Raw genomic sequence first — 25,649 nt, 5'->3', positions numbered from 1 at the left:
ATGTTAGGCAGGAAAAATTACTTATTGCTTCTAAATGGGAAGATTGTAAACAAGGCCTCCCATTTTTGTAAAGAAGGGCAAGATCAGCTGCATAAAGATACTGCCCTCAAACGTACTTTTCATGAAGTGCCATTGTGTTTAAATTCATCCACGTCTCTAAGAGAGAGGAGAGAAACGGGGGAGGTTTGTCGCTTATTTCTGAGCCCCCTTCTCTGCTGGGAAGAGCTGGAAGTCTAAACAGGAAGCCTAAACCCACACCTCTGCTTTTTCATCTTAAACCTAAAACAAAACAGTGGCAGTCCTACAATCAAAGAAATTGTGAAATATTTTGTAAAGGTTTGACGCTGCTGCTGCTGCTAAGTCGCTTCAGTTGTGTCCGACTCTGTTCGACCCCATAGATGGCAGCCCACCAGGCTCCCCCATCCCTGGGATTCTCCAGGCAAGAACACTGGGGTGGGTTGCCATTGCCTTCTCCGTTTGACGCTGCAGATGTGACCAAATCAGTGTTTACTTATTTTGTCTTTCCTTACTGTAAGAACATCTGTTATATGCCTAAATTTAATCTGTGTTATTCATACTTGACTTCTTAAACATGGGAGTAAATTAATAATGTTTACAGTTATGTCAATGCTATTATTAATTGTAACTATTTTACAATTTCATGCTTTGGATCTATAAATCTTACAGGTAAGAGTAAGAAAAGTTAACATGTATGTGATGTCTATCTGGTAATTATGTATATATATATATATATTTTTTAAATTTTATTTTATTTTTAAACTTTACAACACTGTACCAGTTCTGCCAAACATCTAAACGAATCTGCCACAGGTACACCCGTGCTCCCCACCCCAAACCTTCCTCCCTCCTCCCTCCCCATACCCTCCCTATTTTTATTACATTTTTAAAACGTTGCTAAATAAGCATGATGACTTGAGTTTCTGTTTTATTCTTTTAAATCTTACTTAGCCCAAGTGCATATGTTTCTGGTCACGCCCTTTCACATAGTCCTTTAGAGGTCTCCTCTTTGTAATAAACTCAAGGAACTGTGGTTTCCAAACTTGTTACTGTGTAGAAAATTATTAATAGTTTCCATCCCTTTGGACCCTATGTCTCAAGATTTTATTTGTTTTATTTACCCAACGTGTATTTGCTTAATAATTTGTTTCTTCCCATTCTATTTACAGGTAGACAGCAGTCGACAACAGTAGCATTGATTTGCCAAATTTGAGGAGAGGCCCCAGGTCTGGGATTTGGACTGAGTGGATGTGGGCAGATGTGGTACAGGTGCTTGGAGACTGCAGAGGCTGCAGTCCTGGGACTCTCTGAGCAGAGCCGAGTGGTGTGGATTAAAGGACTTGGACAGACTTGGTGAATGCGCTGATGGCTGGAAATGTGTGATTGCCAGAATGCTGTGCTAAGCCAGAAGAGGGTCAGGAGCTGGATCACCTAATGTCCACAGAGGATCCGATTGTGAACGAGAGGCAAACAGCCCAAGAATAAGTAAACAGAGAAAAATGAAGGGCAATCACATACATACTATATATTCCATATACTCCAAGCGCGGTTCCATTCAGCAAGAGAGCTACAGCTGCCCTCTCTCCCTGCCTTATACCTGGAGTGGGATTTAAGGGATCCTATATACTCCTGAAATAATTGCATCTAGGTGTTTTATCTCTGGTAAATGAACATTAGCTTTTTTAAATAGTAAAATTATTGAACTTTTTTAAGGAATCACTGTGCTACCTCTCCCTGTAGGAAGATCATACTTCCTAGCCCCTATTTCCCTTGGTTAAAGAACACTTAAGTGGAAATTGCAAGATATTTCTAAACAAAGGTTTTAAGAATTCTTGTGTGGTTCCTCCATGCTCTCTTTTCCCTTCCGTCAGGTAGAGAACAAAGAAATGTGTAAGATATATCATTCTTGACCCCAAAAGGACATGTAACTTGAGTGAAAAATAAACTTTATTTGGCAAATCACTGAGACTTTTTAGATTTTTTGTTGTTGTTGTTATCACAACATTATTTAACCTCAGTTGACTGAGACAGACTATCATTGACATGATTGCTTCTACTGGAGTTCAGACAATACTTGTATGATCTTTGATATTTCTTACAGCACTGTTTTAAAATCTTATTTACCCCAATTATATGTCTCTTGAAAATAACCTCAATGTCTTTTGTTTGATTCACCATATAAACCTCATACCTCTAAAAAAAAATATTTAAAAATACAACACGATGAATCAATGAATAAATAGTTAACATATGTTCATTGTAGTAACTATGAAGGATACAAACATGTCAAAGAAAGTGAAATTAAGATAAATATTTCCATTTGGAGAAGTCTATTTTAGTTATAAGTTGATTCATTTTTCCTGGTAGTAAATCAAATGATTCTTCTCTTTTATAATGTGGCATCTGAAAGTACAGTATATAGTAAAAACACTTCATGACTACGTTGCCAAAATTGTATTATAAAAATAAAGTACCACACATTTAACTGGGGCTACTGAAGACTGCTGCTGCTGCTAAGTTGTTTCAGTCATGTCCGACTCTGTGCGACCCCATAGACAGCAGCCCACCAGGCTCCCCCGTCCCTGGGATTCTCCAGGCAAGAACACTGGAGTGGGTTGCCATTTCCTCCTCCAATGCAGGAAAGTGAAAAGTGAAAGTGAAGTCGCTCAGTCGTGCCCAACTCCTAGCGACCCCATGGACTGCAGCCTGCCAGGCTCCTCCATCCATGGGATTCTCCAGGCAAGAGTACTGGAGTGGGGTGCCATTGCCTTCTCCAACTGAAGACTATATCAAGTTAAATACTATACAGCAGTTACAGTACACGTTTTCATGAAAGAAAGAAAAAGAAAGAAAAACAGGAAGAGTTCCACATCTTCTTTGGAAGATTTTTTTCCCTGACAACCTCGGGATATTTACCACAATTCTGAATCAGACTTTCATTTTTGATGTTAGAAAATTAGGTTTTATCATGTATTGAGTGATAGATTGAAAGGGGTTATAATCATAGCCAATTAAAATATGATTGAGAATGTTAATTCATTTATTTACAGAAAAGAAGATAATGCTTTGCAGAGTGTTGTACCCTTATTTAAAGAAGCTAGGAACTTGAAAGTACCTGGATTGTGAACTAGTCGTTTGAAGTTTGCTTGGTGAGACATACATAATCATATGGCCAATGTATCCAGGTCTCATTTGGAAGTGATGAAATCTTTTTGTCTTTGTCAGAGAATACTTCTCTAGTGCTAGAATGTGTTTCCAGAGTTCAACACCAATCTTCTCTTTTCCACCAAAATTGATATTCAAGATTCATGTTTAAAGCAGACCACTCTCTCCTGCTTATATGTACATATGTGCTTATTTCTTTAGATATACTCATATTTCTAAGTTTGAGATATGCTTTTAACAGTCAGATGGTAGGACTGCTTAATCATGTGTTTTGATTTAATGAAAGCAGGTCTTGGAGGGTATATTCTTTTTTATGTTTTCTGGTTTCTAGGAAGTACTCCCCAGTTGCTAATATGTGCTGTTTTTGAATACATACTCTTCAGCTGCGAGAAAAGAAATGGTTGGTTTAATAGCCAGAAGACCTAGGTTCTAGCTCAGGTTTTGGATTTTATTACCTGTATAACCTTGTTCAGATCACTTATTTTTTTCTCATCTGTGAAATGGAAGTTTTAATATCTTCTTCACAGAATTGTGATGATGAATAAATAATATGTAGATGGTGAAGTGAAGCTCACTCAGTCGTGTCCGACTTTTTACGACCCCATGGACTGTAGCCTACCATGCTCCTCCGTCCATGGGATTCTCCAGGCAAGAATACTGGAGTGGGTTGCCATTTCCTTCTCCAGGAGATCTTCTCAACTCAGGGATCGACCCCGGGTCTCCCGCATTGCAGGCAGACGCTTTACCATCTGAGCCACCAGGGAAGCTCAGGTAAAGCATGTAGATGGTAGGTAGTCTACAGACTTGGTGAAGCTATCAGGGAGCGCATCAGAGCATCATGCGTTCCCATACTTCCGTTAGAAACCAAAGCTGTGGCTAAACCAGGAATCCAAAGAGTCCTACCAGCTCCTGTAAAGGTCTCTCACCTCTTCCCACCACTACTGAATTATAGTCTCCCACTACAGTTTGATCAAATGACCCTTAAGAGTCTTGGTCTTGGATTTTACCTGTTTACCTCAGTCAACATGTTATGCTATGCTAAGTCACTTCAGTCGTGTCCGACTCTGTGCGACCCCATAGACAGCAGCCCACCAGGCTCCCCCGTCCCTGGGATTCTCCAGGCAAGAACACTGGAGTGGGCTGCCATTTCCTTCTCCAATGCATGAAAGTGAAAAGTGAAAGGGAAGTCAGTCGTGTCTGACTCTTAGCGACCCCATGGACTGCAGCCTGCCAGGCTCCTCCGTCCATGGGATTTTCCAAGCAAGAGTACTGGAGTGGGGTGCCATTCAGTCAACATAAGATGCCCTAAACTCTTGTTATTTCTCATCAGATTCCAATCCGCCTATGATTCTGTATGTGTGTGTGTGTGTGTGTGTGTGTGTGTGTGTGTGTGTGTGAGTGTATGTGTGTGCAACTCTTTGCAATCCCATGGACTGTAGCCCACCAGGTTCCTCTGTCCATGGGATTTTCCAGGCAAGAAAACTGGAGTCGGTCATCATTTCCTTCTGCAGGGGATCTTCCCGACCCAGTGATTGAACTTGCATTTCTTGTGTCTCCTGCATTGGCAGCAGGTTCTTTACCACTGGTGCCACTTGGGAGGCCCCATGATTCCATATACTATTCTCAAATTTGCTCTACCCAGACACTTTCCTTGTCAGTCATTAGCAAAATCTTCTATATCAGAAGTTGGCAGATGTGTGTGTGTGTGTGTGTGTAGAAGTGATCCTTCTCCAGTGGAGGAAGGAGAAGGCTAGGGAAGGTAGGGAGAAGAAGTTGTTCTATGCAACTGGAAAATATACCATATGGCTGTGTTATGTTGTGTTAGAAGTGCCATAGGTTTTGTAGATACCAAATTGCAGTGTGTTTATCTGCATATTGGCCTTTGGAGTTTCCTCATAAATTTTGGGTAGAGTTTGGGTGGAGGTTGTAGGGAACAGCTTTGTATCTCAAGATCAGGACATGTGTCTTCACCAATGTGAGTCACTGTGGCCCCCTTGGTGCCCTGAGCATCTACAGCTGATCCTCTGGATTGGGGGTGGGAGATGTTTGTTTTTATATGAAAGGGTTGGATAGTAAATATCAATACTTGAGGCCTTGTGGACCAAGAGACAAAATCAAGAATATCATGCATGTACTTATATAACCATTTAAAGTCTAAGTCTAACTCTAAAAATATAAAACCTATTCTCAGCTCCCAGGCATAAAGTGCACAGGAGGCTGGCGAATTTGTCCATGTTGGCTGAATTTGTCCATGTTGGTTGAATTTGCCAATCTCTGCTCTGTATCTTTGGCTTCCTCTTGAAATCTCTGCAGCCTCTTGGTCTGAGTGGAAGCTGGCTGTCAGGTGAGCGCACATTTTTCTGCTATGTTCTCTAGACACGACTGTTTCTTTTCCTTGAACTCAATACTATTGCTCCTGGAGGTGGGAATCTTCCTTTGTTCTGATTACTGGCTCCAAACATTGTAACACCACTCTCCCCTTTGAAACATTTCTTCTCAGGAACTTTGTAAGATTAACTACTCTCTACTCTTATTTGACATAATCATGATCCTTGAGACACTGTTTCCTCATCTTACCAATTTGCAATCCTTAAGTCTATCATATCAACTAATTCACCATTTCTCTCCCTCCAATACAATTTCTGTCATAAATCTTGGTAATTTCAATGTAGATAAACCCTTCCAGTACTTTAACCGCCCAGGTCTTTGACTTTACCATGTCTCAAGAGTTTGCATTCCACCCTACCTTATTCACTCCAGCCATATCTTAGACCTTGACACTTCAATTATAATTTCAGTTTCAAGCACTCTAATCTCAAGTTGGAGAAGGCAATGGCAACCCACTCCAGTACTCTTGCCTGGAAAATCCCATGGACGGAGGAGCCTGGTAGGCTGCAGTCCATGGGGTCACTAAGAGTTGGGCAAGACTGAGCGACTTCCCTTTCACTTTTCATTTTCATGCATTGGAGAAGGAAATGGCAACCCACTCCAGTGTTCTTGCCTGGAGAATCCCAGGGATGGGGGAGCCTGGTGGGCTGCCATCTATGGGGTCACACAGAGTCGGACACGACTGAAGCGACTTAACAGCAGCAGCGATCTCAAGTCACTGCCTGATTTATCATTCCATCCCCTCCCCGTGTCCAATCACATTCTCTCTCTTTCTCTAATATTCTTACTTCAAAATTCCTTTATTTCTGACTTACCACTTTTTCACTGTGCACCACACCCCACATCTCCTCACTGGTCTCCTTACCCAGCTTAGAAACTGTGATCTGTCATGAGTCCCTTGCCTACCACCATTGATTCATCTCCCAAACTTATCTTGTGCTCACAAAACCTGAAGTCTATAAAATCAACTTTTCACCCATAATACAGCTGCCCATGCCCCTGACTGAGATCTGAAGAAGCACATGGTCAATTTCCCACGTCTCTCTCTTTGTTTATAACTATTAATCTCAAGTGTGCTTTTTGTTCAGTTCAGTTCAGTTCAGTTCAGTCACTCAGTTGTGTCTGACTCTTTGTAACTCCATGGACTGCAGCACGCCAGGCTTCCCTGTCCATCACCAACTCCCGGAAAGTACTCAAACTCACGTCCATCGACTCCGTGATGCCATCCAACCATCTCATCCTCTGTCATTCCCTTCTCCTCCTACCTTCAGTCTTTCCCAGCATCAGAGTCTTTTCCAGTGAATCAGATCTTTGCATCAAGTGGCCAAAGTTTTGGAGTTTCAGCTTCAGCATCAGTCCTTTCAATGAATATTCAGGACTGATTTCCTTTAGGATTGACAGGTTGGATCTCCTTGCTGTCCAAGGGACTCTCAAGAATCTTCTCCAACACCACAGTTCAAAATCATCAATACTTTGGTGCTCAGCTTTCCTTATGGTCCAACTCTCACATCCATACGACTACTGGTAAAACCATAGCTTTGACTAGATAGACCTTTGTTGGCAAATTAATGTCTTTGCTTTTTAATATGCTGTCTAGGTTGGTCATAGCTTTTCTTCCAAGAAGCAAGCATCTTTGAATTTCATGACTGCAGTCACCATCTGCAGTGATTTTGGAGGCCCCCCAAATAAAGTCTGTCATTATTTCCATTGTTTCCCATCTATTTGCCAAGAAGTAATGGGCCCAGATGCCATTATTTCAGTTTTCTGAATGTTGAGCTTTAAGCCAACTTTTTCACTCTCCTCTTTCACTTTCATCAAGAGGCTCTTTAGTTCTTCTTCACTTTCTGCCATAAGGCTGATGTTATGTGCATATCTGAGGTTATTAATATTTCTCCCAGCAATCTTGATTCCAGCTTGTTTTCATCCAGCCCAGATTTTGCGTGATGTACTCTGCATATAAGTTAAATAAGAAGGGTGAAAATATACAGCCTTGACTTACTCCTTTTCCTATTTGGAACTAGTCTGTTGTTCCAGGTCCTGTTCTAACTGTTGCTTCCTGACCTGTATACAGATTTCTCAGGATGCAGGTCAGGTGGTCTGGTATTTCCATCTCATTAAGAATTTTCCACAGTTTGTTGTGATCCACACAGTTAAAGGCTTTGGTGTAGTCAGTCAATAAAGCAGAAATAGATGTTTTTCTGAAACTCTCTTGCTGTTTTGATAATCCAGCGGATGTTGGCAATTTGATCTCTGATTCCTCTGCCTTTTTAAAATCCAGCTTTAACATCTGGAACAGTTCTATGAATGTTCTATAAATGGTTCTATGAAGACCTACAAGATCTTCTAGACCTTTTAGAACTAACACCTCAAAAGATATCCTTTTCATTGTAGGGGACTGGAATGCAAAAGTAGGAAGTCAAGAGATACCTGGAGTCACAGGCAAATTTTGCCTTGGAGGAAAAATGAAGCAAGACAAAGGCTAACAGAGTTTTGCCAAGAGAAGGCGCTCGTCATAGCAAACACACTCTTCCAACAATACAAGAGAAGATTCTACACATGGACATCACTAGATGGTCAATACCAAAATCAGACTGATTATATTCTTTGCAGCCAAAGATGGAGAAGCTCTATACAGTCAGCAAAAACAAGACTGGGAGCTGACTATGGCTCAGGTCATGAACTCCTTATTGCAAAGTTCAGACTTAAATTGAAGAAAGTAGGGAAAACCACTAGGCTATTCAGGTATAACCTAAATCAAATTCCTTATGATTTTATAATGGAAGTAACAAACAGATTCAAGGGATTAGATCTGATAGAGTGCCTGAAGAACTATGGACAGAGGTTTGTGACATTGTATAGGAGGCAGTGATCAAGACCATTCCTAAGAAAAAGCAATGCAAAAAGGCAAAACGGTTGTCTGAGGAGGCCTTACAAATATCTGAGAAAAGAAGAGAAGTTACAGGCGAAGGAGAAAAGAAAAGATATACCTATTGAATGCAGATTTCCAAAGAATAATAAAGAAAGATAAGAAAGCCTTCCTTAGTGATCAATGCAAAGAAATAGAGCAAAACAATAGAATAGGAAGGACTAGGGATCTCTACAAGAAAATTAGAGATACCAAGGGAACATTTCATGCAAAGATGGGCACAATAAAAGACAGAAATGGTATGGACCTAACAGAAGCAGAAGATAACAAGAGGTGGCAAGAACACACAGAAGAACTATACAAAAAAGATCTTCATGACCCAGATCACCACGATGGTGTGATCATTCACTTAGAGCCAGACATCCTGGAATGCAAAGTCAAGTGGGTCTTAGGAATCATGACTATGAACAAAGCTAGTGGAGGCGATGGGATTCCCGTTGAGCTACTTCAAATACAGAAAGATGATGCCGTGAAAGTTCTGCATTCAATATGCCAGCAAATTTGGAAAACTCAGCAGTGGCCACAAGACTGGGGAAGGTCAGTTTTCATTCCAATCCCAAAGAAAGGCAACGCCAAAGTGCTCTTTGTGCTGCCTTACAAGTCTTCCTTCCTTCCTTAGGTGCTTTCCTCCTCACCTACAGGATGATTTATCATCCTTTTATCTCCTCTGTAACCTCTCCCACTTGCTCTTCTGCTCTCATTTTCTTCTTATATTACAGGAAAAAAAAAAAGAGAGAGAGAATGGAAACAATCAACAGCAACTTTTGTGTGCTTTTGCACAAACCTACCTTCACACATCTGCCCCTATGCATTCTGCCATCCACTGTATTGTCTTTGCTCCATGGAAGGCTAGTCTTCTTTGTACATTTTCCCCCTTCCTGTTTTAAGGACATTGCTTCTGTGGCTGCTGTCCTCATCCTGAATCAAATGATCCCTCTCTACAGGAACATTCCCAATAGGATATAAATATGCTACAACAGCACATATCATAAAAGATCTTCATTTGATCCCAATATACTTCCAAACACCTCAGCAGTTCTGTGCTAACTTTCCTAGAAAATCTCCTGAAAGATTATGCCTAATCTCTCTCTACTGCCTTTCCCATTCTCTCTTAAATACACTTTATTCTGGTTTCACCCCTATCATCTCAGGAACAGCTTTTGTCATATCACCAAAGAGCTCCAGGCTGCAAAATTCAACGATCACTTTTAAGTCCTTATTGCACTTACTTCGAAGCAGGTTTTGACACAGCTGATGACTCCCTCCTTCTTGAAACACACTTGACTTCCGGCATGCCACTCTCTTTTGGTAATCCTTCTGCCTCACTAGATGCTCCTTTTTGGCTTGTTACTCTTCATCTTCTTCACATCTCAACACTGGAGTGCTTCAGGGCTTGCTCTATGGACCTTTCCTATTATCTCTATGTACTCAGTCTTTGGTGAACTCATTCAGCACCTTAGCTTTAAATGTCATTTGTTCACAATTGCCAGAATCTTCTTCCTGGAATTTCAGACTCCAATATCTCACTACTTATTCAATATATCCAATTGGATGTCTAACATGAATCTCACATCTAACAGTCCAAATTACATATTTCTCCCCAAATTTCACCGACAGGAGTGTTCCTTTTGCAGTACATTTTATCTCAGTAAATCAGAATTCCATTCATCTAGTTGCTTGGATCAAAAAATTTTGAGCCTTTTGACATCTTTAGTTTTTTTCACATCCCATATCTAGCAATTCTATTGATTCTACCTTTAAGTTTTGTTTAGAATCTGACCACTTGTCACTTGCTCCACTTCCGAGGTATCATCATTTCCCGGCTGGATGCTTTTAGTTGCCTAAGTGGTGTCCTTGTTTCTATTTTCATTCTCTATAGACTATTTAATAAATAGTCTATGTTTAGAATTTAAGAAATATCCTATTCAATGCAAGCGAGTCATTGGTGATGTCCCCATTGCCCCCCAAACCCAGTTGATTTTACATTTCTATATTTCTTTGAGAATTTCTGCTTTTTATGTTTCAGTCAATGTTGTGCTAGAAATCATTGGCCCTTTTCATTTTTTTTCATATTTAGTATCTTTGCATTTTTCTCTGTAAACTTGGGTATATCCTTGATTTCATTTTCTTGTCTTTCAACTGAAAATGTTAATTTTAGAGACCATATTTTACCCACCCCAACAAGCTTTCTCTATGATTGTATAGTGTATTTTGTATAGCATCTTATTCCTTTTTTTTTGTGAGTGTAATGTTTTCTTGAACATTCATGAGTGTGTTAATTATAATTCTTTAAAAGTTCTCTCATATTCATGAGTTACATGTTCATTTTAAGATTTTTTTGGTTAATTTGCTTAGATCTTTCTCTTTTATTTTTCTTATTTGTCTGAAAACCCTTGGTTGTCTCTTTATATTAAAAAAAAAAGAAGTATTGGTCAGTTAGCATGCATTTCTTCTGCTAACAGGTAAACAATCCAGTGTGTGGCTATAGATTATTGACTGGAAGGCTTAGTTTTAAGATCAGTGAACAGAGAGGACTATCAGGTCTCAGGTCTCTCAAAAAACAAAACAAAGAAGGCTTTATTCTTGGCAGTAACTTTGACACTAGAAAACTTGACTTCACCCAAGAGGTCCATTCAAACATGTCAGAGAGGAATCCCCAGGGAATTTCATATAGAGGAGATCAACTCTGAACTTTCAAAGTCTGCCAATTGGAGATACAAATTGGTTAACTGTTCCAAATACAGATCTTCATTTAACTTCCCTGTTTTCATCCTCCTCATTGTTCCTTACATAACTTCCAGGCTTCCCAATGGCAGATAGCTTCCATCTCCCTTTCACTACAGTCCTTCACAGCAGGTCTTGGGCTCAAATCTTCTAAAATCATCTCAGTCATCCATTAGCTTTTATAACTTTTTGACTTTCAGAAATGAATGAGTATTTCTTCTCCATTGGCAACTCACTTTCCCCACTTTTAAATTATGAGATTTTTATTTGTTTATTTTTTTTACTGTTCTAAATGTAAAATGACTGGCTAGATTTGTGACATGGGAAGGATAGCTCTATCTATTCATATGTTGCAAAGCTTGTCACTATTATAACTACTGAGATCATCATATTTTTCTTTGTAGTTTTCCATTTTGATGAACATGACTTGGTTCCCTTTTATCTCTACCAATTATACGAACAGTGTCCTTTGTATTTAATGGAATGAAGAAAATAGTATTAACTATAGTCAATATTGAGCTTCCTAGGTGGCATTAGTGGTAAAGAACCCCCCTGCCAATTCAGGAGAGGTAAGAGACATGTGTTCAATCCCTGGGTCAGAAAAATCCCCTGGAGGAGGGCGTGGCAAATCTCTCCAGTATTCTTGCCTGGAGAATCCCATGGGCAGAGGAGTCTGACAGGCTATAGTCTATAGGGTTGCAAAGAGTCAGACACAACTGAAGTGACTTAGCACACATGTGTAGTCAATATTAAAATCCATATGAAGGTGAAATTGGGTGGGCAGGATTTCAGTTCATCAGTGTTTGGTAAAATATATTCTTTCTCTATGGAACATAGTGTAATGTGTTAAGTAAATAAAAAGTCTTGTTTTCCTTTAGTGGCATCATGATGATTACTTAGTATGGGGCATTTTCATTACTAACACATGTTTGTTGCTTTTTGATTTGTTAAGTATATATGATTCAGCATCATTTTCTCTAATACAAGATGACGAGGAAACCCTCAAACCACAATGGTTTCTGTTGGGATATCCTCTCAAAGTATTTGCATTTGTCCACCAAGTGTAAGAGAAAAAAAGAGGAGAGAGAGAAAAAAAAGTAGGAGAGAATTTCTTCATAATAAAGTGTAAATAACTCATAATTATTCTCAAAAATAACTGAAGAAATTCATTTCTTCAACTTTTCCATTGAAAAGTTTATGCAAAGTTAAAGGAAAATTTCCTCATTTATCTACTTTTGCCATTTTCTAACTTTAAAACTAACAGCATATTTTAGTAGTTCCTTTGGATAAATTACACTTAGTTTTTTCACTACCAATTTGAATTTACAGCATATGTTTACTCTAATTACAGTTTGCTTCTCTAAACATCAATAATCAGCATAGTCTCAATGTCCAGAAAGGTAGATAAACCCAAATAAATCTGAATATTTGGAATATAGGTTATCATTCTCTCACATACTCCCAGTATTACCTAGGTGACTGAAACATTTAAATTACTGTAATTTGAAGTTACCTTAACGTTAGATAGCATCACTGACTCAATGGACATGAATTTGAGCAAACTCTGAGAGGCAGTAAACGACTGGGAAGCCTGGTGTGCTTTAGTCCGTAAGGTCCAGAGTTGGACATGACTTAGAGACTGGACAAGAGCAACAGATGTTCATCTCACTCCAACTGAGTTACTTCTCAGACCCTTCTCAGGCCCTGAGTGTTCCTTGCCAGATGGTTAGTTCTCTGGGCTCCATGGAGTTCTCCCTGAGCTACTTTCTACCTCACTAGGCCAGAAGATGGCCAGACATGTGTGGGAGGCTTGAGAGCTGCAATGCTTTTGTCCTTTTGCTCTCCCAACTGTCATTGGTTAAGTTGAAATGATGTTAAAACTCTAGTTTGTGTCTTCAATACCTTGGCCTTATGTAAGTCTATTTTAGACTTTGATACAACAAAAATTCTTTTGAGCTTCATTTTATATTACATCACATAATATTTGGTACATATTAGACCTGCATGAGAAAACGTTTACACTGTATGCAGTGTTGTGATGTATATTCTTCTGTTGTCACTTTTCTGTATTCATATTTTAATGCAGCCTATTTGAGTTATGGAGTTATGGCAGAAAGTGAAGAGGAACTAAAAAGCCTTTTGATGAAGGTGAAAGAGGAGAGTGAAAAAGTTGGCATAAAACTCAACGTTCAGAAAACGAAGATCGTGGCATCTGGTCCCATCACTTCATGGGAAATAGATGGGGAAACAGTGGAAACAGTGTCAGACTTTATTTTTTTGGGCTCCAAAATCACTGCAGATGGTGACTGCAGCCATGAAATTAAAAGACTCTTACTCCTTGGAAGGAAAGTTATGACCAACCTAGATAGCATATTCAAAAGCAGAGACATTACTTTGCCAACAAAGGTCCGTGTAGTCAAGACTATGGTTTTTTCTGTGGTCATGTATGGATGTGAGAGTTGGACTGTGATGAAAGCTGAGTGCCGAAGAATTAATGTTTTTGAACTGTGGTGTTGAAGACTCTTGAGAGTCCCTTGGACTGCAAGGAGATCCAACCAGTCCATTCTGAAGGAGATCAACCCTGGGATTTCTTTGGAAGGAATGATGCTAAAGCTGAAACTCCAGGACTTTGGCCGCCTCATGCGAAGAGTCGACTCATTGGAAAAGACTCTGATGCTGGGAGGGATTGGGGGCAGGAGGAGAAGGGGACAACAGAGGATGAGATGACTGGATGGCATCACTGACTCGATGGACGTGAGTCTGAGTGAACTCCGGGAGTTGGTGATGGACAGGGAGGCCTGGCGTGCTGCGATTCGTGGGGTCGCAAAGAGTCAGACAAGACTGAGCAACTGAACTGAACTGAACTGATTTGGAGGGAGAGCAAAAATATGGTTACCTGCTTTGGGAAGAAAAAAGCTTTGTTCTGAAATTATGTTCTAAATTTGGGAAATTAAAATGCCAGATGCTCTTTTGTTTATAAAAGGATGATGAAAATAGAGGTAGTTTTAATTTATGTTTATTTTAATGCTATTTTGAGACATTATTTAAAATGGTGATTCTATATTGTGTTCAGTTGCTCAGTCATGCCTGACTCTGCAGCCCCATGGACTGTAGCCCACCAGGCTCCTCTATCCATGAAATTTCCCAGGCAAGAATCCTAGAGTGGGTAGCCCTTCCCTCCTGCAGGGGATCTTCTTGACCCAGAGGTTGAACCCCTGACTTTGGTATCTCCTGCATTGGCAGGCAATTCTTTACCACTAGTTCCACCTGGGAAGCCCCCAACTCTATATTAGATGATCTATTTCTTTCCCTTTGTCGTTTGCAAACCTGGCAAATTGTGTCTGTTCTGGTAGCCAAACTCCAAGTGACTTGTCCAGTGTTCTGAATATTCTTTCCTCCCCTTAAGTTTTCTCCCAGTTCCAAAAAAGCAGACCTGAAGCACTCCCCTGTATTTCTTGTACGCCTGTTTAGTGTCTAAGGTCTATGAGTCATGCTGCTAAGTCGCCTCAGTCGTGTCCAACTCTGTGCGACCCCATAGACGGCAGCCCACCAGGCTCCTCCGTCCCTGGGATTCTCCAGGCAAGAACACTGGAGTGGGTTGCCATTTCCTTCTCCAATGCGTGAAAGTGAAAAGTGAAAGTGAAGTCGCTCAGTCATGTCCGACTCTCAGCGACCCCATGGACTGTAGCCCACCAGGCTCCTCCATCCATGGCATTTCCCAGGCAAGAGTACTGGAGTGGGGTGCCATTCATACCTGATGGCATTTAGTCATTCTAATTTCAGGTGGCTGGAAGATCTGGGAAGTGCTTTGTACTGTAGGATTGGTTTGCAGGTTTTTATTTACATATATAATTTCCCAATTCCAGTCGCTCTTTTTGCTGTCTTTCCTATGTTGTGTTCTTACCCTTTTCTTTTCTTTGAAGAGCCCCTGAATGTCAGAAAAGCAATTCTCACTTTATCGTAGTTAGATTCCCATCCCAGGTTTGATTTCTTTTCTACTTTGAGTTACTCTTGGATTTCTAGGAGTCAAATTGTATTACTGTAAATGTAAAATAATTACAGCTAAAGTTTTCATTTTGAACAGTTCTATTAATATAAAAAGTAATTTTTTTAACATTCAAAGTTATCAAAATATGATGGTGCTACAGGTTACATAAATCTATTCATCTTCACATTCAGGAGACAAGTTTTAGACCATGTTGGGTCATTACCTACAACTTGGAACCAGAGTTCAAAATCTCATTTGAGTAAATGAAGTCTTTGCATATAAGATTCTGGGCTTGAACTGTGTCCTCTGCTTTCTTATCAGCCCAAATTCTTAAGTAGCTGAACTGCTGCATTTTGCACCAATGGTGAAAGCTTCTGGGTGGTTGGTTAAAAAAGACATAAGCAAAGCTCCCTGTATTAACTAGTCTGGAGGTCACAGAGGCATGGGAGACTGAGACTAAGGTCTATAGAAATGAGACAAAGCCATAAAATGATTGTGAAACAGAGAAAGTATGTTCATCTGTTGATGCCCAGAAATCCAGTAGCATCAAGTGACCGAAGCACACACCCTGTCTGCAGACGCCAGAGGTAAAGAGTAAATCCCTTCTTTCAGTTAGGGTGCCTGCATCCCTGGCTCCTACCCTTGTCTGCTCAGCTGTCTTTGGCAGTTCCTCACTTTGGAAATCGAGGAAGGTTTGTATTAGGTGTGTCTAGCTAGTTTTCCACAAAGTAAGCACAAAAGGAGTTATTAATTTATATATGTTGTTTATCCACTTTATTTTTCTATTTAACATTAATTTTACAATAGGTGCGCTTCCCTGATGGCTCAGATGGTAAATAATCTGTCTGCAATGCAGAATACCTGGGTTTGATCCCTCAGTCAGGAAGATCCCCTGGAGAAGGATATGGCAACCCACTCCAGTATTCTTGCCTGGGAAATCCTATGGACAGAGGAGCCTGGCAGACTGTAGCCCATGGGGGTTGCAGACATGACTTTCACTTATACAATAGATGAATTAACACATAGTTCCCTCTGGGGGCCAACAATTACTATGCAATATAAGTGATCACTTCTTAAGAGCTTCTTTTTTGAACTTTAATAAATATATCTTCTATATTTTTTTCATAGCAATGATATATTTCCCAGAGTCAATAATGCCAAGTGAGACCAGTATTGGGTTTGCATGTGTGATGTTACTAGCAATTTATTTATCTTTTCTCTCCTTTAAAGAAGACCTGTTGTATTAAGTAGCTGATTTAAAAAAACATGGCTTTATTATTTTTTTAAAGCAAGAGGCATCAGTGACTCACCACGATGCCTTAGATATCAGCAATAGAAATAGCACCCAGCTCATTGCAATCATCTTTGTCTTTTAAGTGAGATACATCCCCAGATATGAGGGAGGGATTTTGGCCTGTGTGAGGCCAAATGTTTAATGTTTTCAGAGATTTAAAATATAAATGCCATTTGGTATTTGACATGTTTATTTAAAAAATGCATCAGATTTTAACAAATGAGTTCCTGGACTAGATGATGTCTAATAATGTTTCCAGGCCTTCAATTTTATGTGCTTATGTGGTATTACTAATATGGATTTTTATGTATCTCTGATGTAAAATTATCTTGTTAAGACTATGACTGTTTTAAAAAGTATGTGATTGCCCCCAGAGAGGTTATATCAGTTTTTTAAATAAACTGCCCAGCAATCAAAATTTACATTCTGTTGGTAAATTTGCCAGGAAGGCCATTTCATTTGTTTATATTATGTCATAATCCCTGTTTTTCCTCAGTCACAGTTTATTACAAAATATAACTTAAACTCATTTGTATGTGATGCTAGAACCAGTGGATAGTTCTGTGCACGGCTAATACTTCTAACCTCTCTGCCAGACTTTGGAAATCAATGTTCATTTCACCCAGCAGCCCCCTCCCCAATACTGCTCAACAAATACCAATGCCAAGAGAGATGACCCCTTTTAATTCCTTAATATAGGCCACAGTTCTCTTTGATTTATAGAAGATGGGTAGTCTATTTATAAAATATGTATCTGCAAGATGCAGTTTATGAGAAACTTGGCTTTGGGGACACATTAATTCTAACTGCAGATGCAACTTTCATGTTTTATAATATAACCCTGACAGCTGTAATTTCAGATTAAAGATTTTTCATTCACATTCCCATCCTGATTGCTCTGCACGGTCCTTATATTACCTTATTGTCAATAGCAAGTGTTCACTCTATTGGGAGTCATTTAATAACCAGCTGCCATTTAAAGTGTGGACAGAACATTTGTCTCAGCCAGGCCATCTTGAATAGAGTTCCTCAGCATACGGAGCTGGGACCTCTTCAAGAAAAACAACAGCTGGCCTTCACTATTGTCCTGACTTTTCCTTTTTTGTGGTGGCTAGTTAAAATAAACATGGACAGTCTTGGTGAATTTCTGGATGCATTTGTGAGTTTGTTATTTTAGTAACCAATCATCCTTTCCATCAGTCTCTCTTCCCTGATCCCTTATCCTACTGTGACCCCCATCGGCTTTATGGGTCAGGCTTTCATTCTTTCTTGAGTTCTTTAAACGTATATTCCTCTAAAAATCACTTATATTGGTTACTAAGAGTCAATCAACCAAGGTTGTAGGTGAAGTGTCATAAGACATTTGGTTTTTGGGTGGCTAATATATCTGTTTTTATGGATTATGTTTGTAAATTATGGTATTATGGTTAAAATAATATTAATTATAAAATAAGACAATCTCTCAGAAATATAATTATAAATCCCAGCTTGAGATCCATGGTTGCTATATGAAAATGCATTCATGATTGGTAATGTTTATATTTAGCGTCTACCTTTAAATTTCCTTAACTTGACAGCTGGGGATTAGCTTCTACAGCAGGCAGTGGTAAAAGGAAATAAAAATGAAAAGTAAAGGAAAGCTTTAAAAAATGGACTCTTTCATGGCTAATTAAACCAGAATACAAATCAATCATTGGAAATAAGTGATGAATCTTTTATGCTTGTAAGCTTACTGTACCCTGTAGTGTTTGCTATATACTGAAACTACAATTCCCATCAGCTTATAGGGTAATCGTTTACCTTAAGCTTTACCTTTATCTATCATATTGATCTGAGACTCAGGGAAGGAATGGAAGGTCTAAGTCAGTGTAAGGAGTAAAAATGTCTCCGCTAAGAAACATCAGAACCTCTGCCTTGTAGACTAGACTCTATTTTTTCTCATTACATTTGAACTCTTAGTACCTCCATCCTAAGTCCTCAGGCAAATTTAATAATAGTAAATAGAAGAGGAGATGGTGGCCCTTGCAGAAGCCACAGAGTAGATTGAGTGTTTCTCTCCAATGAGTTATGTCATGTTTACCTGCTCCCTTGCTTAATGCTGACTGAGTGCTAGGTTTTAAATTGTATTTTCAACAGTTATCGGGAAATGGTTGCAATGTTAGTTTCATACTTACAATGTTAAATGTTAAATTAAGGTTGACATCCTTTTTTTTTTCTGATTATTTTCTAATATTCGAGCTCTCAGCCACTTCTATGTGTAACTTATTTTCTGGGTAGACTGTAATATCACATTTTTTCCTTGAGTATCAGGCCAACTTCACATAATGACAGGGTTTTTCTTTCTGCAAATGTCACATGCATATCATGGGGGATCATTTAGACCTCTAAATTGGCTCTTGATTTTTGCACTGAGAAAATCTGATAGCATACATTTCTAATATAAAAATATGTTAAATTTAGAAATATTTCTCTCTGTATATATAAACGTCTAAAAATTTTGCAAAACTAAATCCCATGTACTCTTTCATAGACCCCGGGGTAAGATGTAAGAAAGTGACTGACTAAAAGCAAATGAATGGCAATCAAACCCAAAATATGATTATACCCACTTAGTAATAGAAAACTGCTGACCTAAATTTTCCCTCTCGTCAATGTGAGATTCACAGCCTGGCTCCTACAAGACAATATGACTTCCCTAGAGCCATACATAACTAGGGCCATAACTAAGCTGTTGAACTCTCAGCCTTAGGAAATACTCAGGTCTCTGATCTGGCTTGGTCACCTTGCCCCCAGGGCTGCCAGGCCTTCTCTTGGCTGCGTTAATGCCCTTCTTGTATTAGCCACTCCTAGAGCATCATCCCGAACTTGGCCCAGCTCTCTTCTGTGTCATTATCCGCGGGCAGTAATAAAGAATGAGGCCAGCTGCATCCACCAGAAGAGCCTGCGGCCTGAAACATCTGCATTTCAAATACAGCTCTAGATGAATAATAAATCGAGATGTCTCTGTCTTAAATTGGAAAAGAGGTCCCATGACTAATCACGCCTGTAAGAGCACTAGTCTTAGAGTTTAGGAAGAAAATGAAGGCATCTTCATTTTCTGCCTCTGCACTTTGGTACTTTCCTGCAGATGGTTAAATACAATTGAGAGAACAGTTGTTTTAAGGCCACAGATATTTACCTTAGATTTTCCCTGTGTTTTAAAAAGAAAAAAAAAAATGAGATGAGTCATTATTTAAAAATATAAAGCAGACAGAGTGCAGCAGCAGAAAAATCCTATAAAAAGACAGGCTTAGAACATCTAAATGGAAGAAGAAATTCAGAAGGCCCAGGCCTCCGGGTGCTGGCTGTCTTGCTATTTACTATAAACAAAGTATGGGGACGTGGGGAAGCTAATGGGGTTGTTGGTTGGTGTATTTACGCATCCCCACAGGATCTGGTTTCTGATAATCCAAGACTACTCCTGTGTATTGATGAGAGTAGGCTGCTGGTGAACTAGTAATGCCCACTTAGAGGTAGGGGAGAGGGTCTTGTAAGCGCTTCATGACTAGGTTGAGTTGAAAGACTGTTTATTTAGAATTCCTCCCAAGTCCTCCAGGACCATAGCAAAGGCTGCAGAAGTCAAATTCCCCAAAGCCCTGTGTATCTTTGTAGAAGCATCTGGCTGGTGAAAGACTAAAAAAGAAATCTACAACATTCTTTAAAGGAGCCCAGGGCATTTTTACTTAAATTTGTTGTTTTCTTTAACAAAAATGCCTTTTGATGCAACATCATTTAAACATAAGCTATTTCAAGTCGAACGTAGATAAGTGCAATTCTTCACATTTGCTCTAAAAGCAAATTTTTCAGAAAAAAAAAAATCCAAAGTAACCCTTGTTTTAATGACACTTCAATACTTCAATATTCTTTGCTTTTAGGAACCTTCTAGTTCAAGATTTTATTTTTCCTGTAGTTTTAAGATATAATTGATATAAAATATTGTATTAGTTTAAGATGTACAACATAATGAATTGATACATGCATATATTGCAAAATGATCACAGCAGTAAGTTTAGTTAACATCCATCAATCACCTCATGAAGTTATAATTTTTTTTCTTCTGATGAGAACTCTTAAGATCTATTCTTAGCAACTTTTACATATATAATACAGTATTGTTAGCTACATAACAGTAACTTATTTTTCTTATAACCAAAGTCTGTATACCTTCACCCATTTCCTCCACCCCCTGCTCCCCATCTCTGGCAACTGCCCATCTGTTCTGTGTTCTATGAGTTTAGTTTAGATTTCACATATAAAGCCCTTAAAGTTTTAGATTTAAGTAGATACCAAAACTATTTTGACAAGCTCGTCCCCATTAAGTAGAGGTTGCTTAGTTATAAGTAAGTGCCCATGAAAAATTTTATTCCCCTGATTTCAAATCCAGTGTTCTAATCTAATCATGGTGGTTGTTCTGGATAAGAAACAGAACTGTAGATGCTTAACCCAATGATTCCAACTTTTTGTGATCTGACAACCAGATTATGTGATTTTGAATTTAAGACCATGAAGAAAGTGTGTGCCCTAATGACACTGTGTAAACTCAGTGATGCTTCAGTTAAACCATAGTAAGTGACAATATTTAGTAGCTATTTGATCTTGTCAGAATCATTTCTTTTCCATCTCCAACTGACTTGGCCATCATTCTGCATCTCCACCAAAAGAAATAAGACACTGGTTTTCCATATATTAAATTAGGCTTTGCTGAAGATCATATTTTGGTTAAAATGCAAAATTTGAAAACACATGGATTTGTTACAAGGTCACTATCTTTAATTCATGTATTTTCAGCTGGCTGTTCTTGCAGAATGGTATCCCACTTTCCTTATCATCTTGTTATTGAATTTTTATCATTCATCATTAAGATTTTTAGTGAAGTTTACCATATTATTTCTATTCCGGAATATCTGTTTTCTGAAATATTATTGGCTATGAGATAATACATAAGCAGTGTGAAAATGAAGATACTCTCATTCTATGTCTAATTTCTGTTAGATATTTTATGATGATCAAATGGATATATCAGCATCTCTTCTTGTTGAGTTTAGTTTTTTAGCATTAATAGAAGTAGACAAAGGCAAACCAGTCATTCAAAATATAAACTATTTACTGACAGTATAAGAACACAAAAATCTTATATCTATTAATCTATCAATTAATGTTTATTGAGTACCTACCATATATCTAATATAGTGAAATATATTTGTATATATTATATAAAAACAGAATATTCTCAGTTTCTCCTAGGAAATTATTATCACATGAGGCAGACTTGAAACCAGATAATTAGTTGGATAATACAGAAAGCACATATGTGTGTACTGGGGCATGTAGTAGAGATGATTTGCAAGATGGGAATTTGAAGATGAGTTTGGACTAAGAGGGAGAAGTAGTTTGGAAGAAATAGAACTTGAAATGAATCTTTAAAAGAAAGCTTGAAATTGGATAGAGAAAAGGGAAAGCAAAAGTAGGAATTCACACATGGTATGTGTTCAGAAACCAGCAAGGAAATTAGCCTGAAGAAGGGAGCTAGTTTTAAAGAAAAGCATTTGGATGGTTAGAAGGACTGAAATCCAGGAACAGAATTTTGATTCCAGGGAGGTAAATAAGAGGGAGCCATTGGTGGCTTTGAGGCAGAGAAGGAAAATTCCATAAAATCCACAAAATAATTGGATAAGGGAAAATCTAGGGCCAGTGAATAGGAGAGCTTAAGCAAGGATGGGCAACAAAGATTGAGAGAAAACAACCAATATTATTTGTGCATTTAAATATGAGTCTTAGTTATGCTTTCAAAATTTCTTTTAAAGAATTTTAATTTGTTATGATTTGCTTTTTTGTAGCTTTTTTTTTTTCTGGGGAGATTTTCTAATAGTATTTAAAGACTACAGTAATATTTTTCTTTAAAAATTTTTATATGTATGTTATAAGAATGATGTACATACATTGAAGAGTTTTTCAAAATATTAAATCAGCAAAAAGTAAATGAAAATCATATAAAATTCTTTTTTGTAAATCATACCATTAATGTTATAGCACACAATTTTTTAGCTACCTCTATACTCACGTTTTTGTTGTTGTAAAAGTAGCATTATACAATGCCCTTATTACATAACCCATAAAGAAAGCTGAGCACTGAAGAATTGATGCCTTTGAACTGTGGTGTTAGAGAAGACTCCTGAGAGTCCCTTGGACTGCAAGATCAAACCAGTCAATCCTAAAGGAGATCAGTCCTGGGTGTTCATTATAAGGACTGATGCTGAAGCTGAAGCTCCAATACTTTGACCACCTGATGTTGAAGAGCCAGCTCTTTAGAAAAGACCCTGATGCTGGGAAATATTAAAGGCAGGAGGAGAAAGGGATGACAGAGGATGAGATAATTAGATGGCATCACTGACTCAATGAAAATGAGTTTGAGCAAGCTCCGGGAGATGGTGAAGGACAGGGAAGTGTGGTGTGCTGCAGTCTGTGGGGTCAAAAAGAGTCGAACACGACTGAGCTACTGAACTGATATACTGAACATTTTTTCCCCATGACATTTAAGTAGTTTTCTAAAACAATAATAATCTAAATGATTATGTTGTACTGTGTGATTGGAATAGATCATGTTTATTTTCCTAGTGTTCTACCACTGGACATTAGATGGTTTCCAACTTTTTGTATGATAAAAATGGTGATGTAAACATTCTTGTGGGCTTCCCTGGTAGTTCAGCTGGTACAAAATCCACCTGCAATGCAGGAGACCCAGGTTTGATTCCTGGGTTGGGAAGATCCCCTGGAGAAGGGAGTGGTTACTCACTCCAGTATTCTGGTCTGGAGAGTTCTATGAACTGTATGGTCCATGGGGTTGCAAAGAGTCGGACATGACTGAGTGACTTTCACTTCACCTCAAACATCCTCGTAGTTACATCTTTCTGTGCACAAAAAAGTAACTAGTTACATGACAATCAAAATTATTTATAAAATGAATCAAAATTATTTATAAAATAGAATCAAAATTATTTATAAAATGTTCAGTTCAGTTCAGTCACTCAGTCGTGTCCGATTCCTTGCAACCTCATGAATCGCAGCACGCCAGGCCTCCCTGTCCATCACCAACTCCCAGAGTTCACTCAAACTCACGTCCATCGAGTCAGTGATGCCATCCAGCCATCTCATCCTCTGTCGTCCCCTTCTCCTCCTGCCCCCAATCCCTCCCAGCATCAGAGTCTTTTCCAATGAGTCAACTCTTCACATGAGGTGGCCAAAGTACTGGAGTTTCAGCTTTAGCATCATTCCTTCCGAAGAAATCCCAAGGCTGATCTCCTTCAGAATGGACTGGTTGGATCTCCTTGCAGTCCAAGGGACTCTCAAGAGTCTTCTCCAATATCACAGTTCAAAAGCATCAATTCTTCTGCACTCAGCTTTCATCACAGTCCAACTCTCACATCCATACATGACCACAGGAAAAACCATAGCCTTGACTAGACAGACCTTTGTTGGCAAAGTAATGTCTCTGCTTTTCAATATGCTATCTAGGTTGGTCATAACTTTCCTTCCAAGGAGTAAGCGTCTTTTAATTTCATGGCTGCAGTCACCATCTGCAGTGATTTTGGAACCCCAAAAATAAAGTCTGACACTGTTTCCACTGTTTCCCCATCTATTTCCCATGAAGTGATGGGACCAGATGCCATGATCTTCATTTTCTGAATATTGAGCTTTAAGACAACTTTTTCACTCTCCTCTTTCACCTTCATCAAAAGGCTTTTTAGTTCCTCTTCACTTTCTGCCATAAGGGTGGTGTCATCTGCATATCTGAGGTTATTGAGATTTCTCCTGGCAATCTTGATTCCAGCTTGTGCTTCTTCCAGCCCAGTATTTCTCATGATGTACTCTGCATATAAGTTAAATAAGCAGGGTGACAATATACAGCCTTGACGTACTCCTTTTCCTATTTGGAACCAGTCTATTGTTCCATGTCCAGTTCTAACTGCTGCTTCCTGACCTGCATACAAATTTATCAAGAGGCAGGTCAGGTGGTCTGGTATTCCCATTTCTTATAAAATGTTAGGCTTAAATATAAACACACCAGGAATTTAGTTGTTTAACAGGTGAACAGAGTTCTCGTCGCAAGATGATATTTTTCATCTTGTGACAAAAACCTCTCCTTTTCCACCCAAGTTTGTGCCGTTGTGTGCGTGGGTGCTCTGCCACTCCATGAGCTGTAGGCCAGCAGGTTCCTCTGTTGATGCGATTCCCCAGGCAGGAATACTGGAGAGGGTTGCCATTTCCTCCTCTAGGGGATCTTCCCAATGCAGGGATGAAAGCCAAGTCTCCTCTCTTGCACTGGCAGGCGGATTCTTTACCGCTGCACTACCTGGGAAGGCTGGCCCACTCGAGTTTATCTTGTTCTTACTTTATACCATAAAAGTTAATTGTTACTACTGGTTATTGACCACATGCTGGGCAGGTGCAAAATATTTTATGGGCATTATCTCCTTTATACATTATGCCATGGAACTTTTCTTTGAGGAATGCTTTGCCATTCTTGTACTTGTTATTAGCAATTAGAGTATGAAAATAAAGAGTTGTGGCATAGATAGTCCTGAAACCTTATTTTGATGTGGATATTCACTTGTGTCTATTTAGCCTCTCTATATCTGGTTACAACAGTTATGATAATTTCTACTGAAGTCATAAGGGCATTTAGGACTTTACTATGAGCTTTTTGTAATTATAATGCTAGAATGTCTGGTGTATGACCATAGTTTTTATCTTGGCAATGAAGAAGTTTGAAGTATGTGATTCCTTTGTAAATACAAATGGATAGCATAATGCAAATTATGTAATGCACTTGCTTCTTGGAAGCAAGGTTTTACAGAGGTTTAAATAAATGCCTTTGTGTCTGAGCACTGGGGAGATTAAGCTATCTACCTCTGCCTCCTCTCAGCTGAGTTCCTTTCCCATGCAAGTTTCCTCCTCCCCCATAGAAAATGTGGCTGTGAAAGAGTGCATGCAAATGTCCACAGGTGTTGAGCCTGTAGCCTAGTGTCAAGTGAACAACACAGGAGCTGAGCAAACTATACATGTATCTGCAAATAATTGTCCATGGTTTCTGAAACTGGGCCAGCAGG

Source organism: Bos indicus, chromosome 6, assembly GCF_029378745.1.
Source record: "Bos indicus isolate NIAB-ARS_2022 breed Sahiwal x Tharparkar chromosome 6, NIAB-ARS_B.indTharparkar_mat_pri_1.0, whole genome shotgun sequence".
NCBI lineage: Eukaryota > Metazoa > Chordata > Mammalia > Artiodactyla > Bovidae > Bos > Bos indicus.
Note: the sequence above shows the minus strand (reverse complement) of the source record.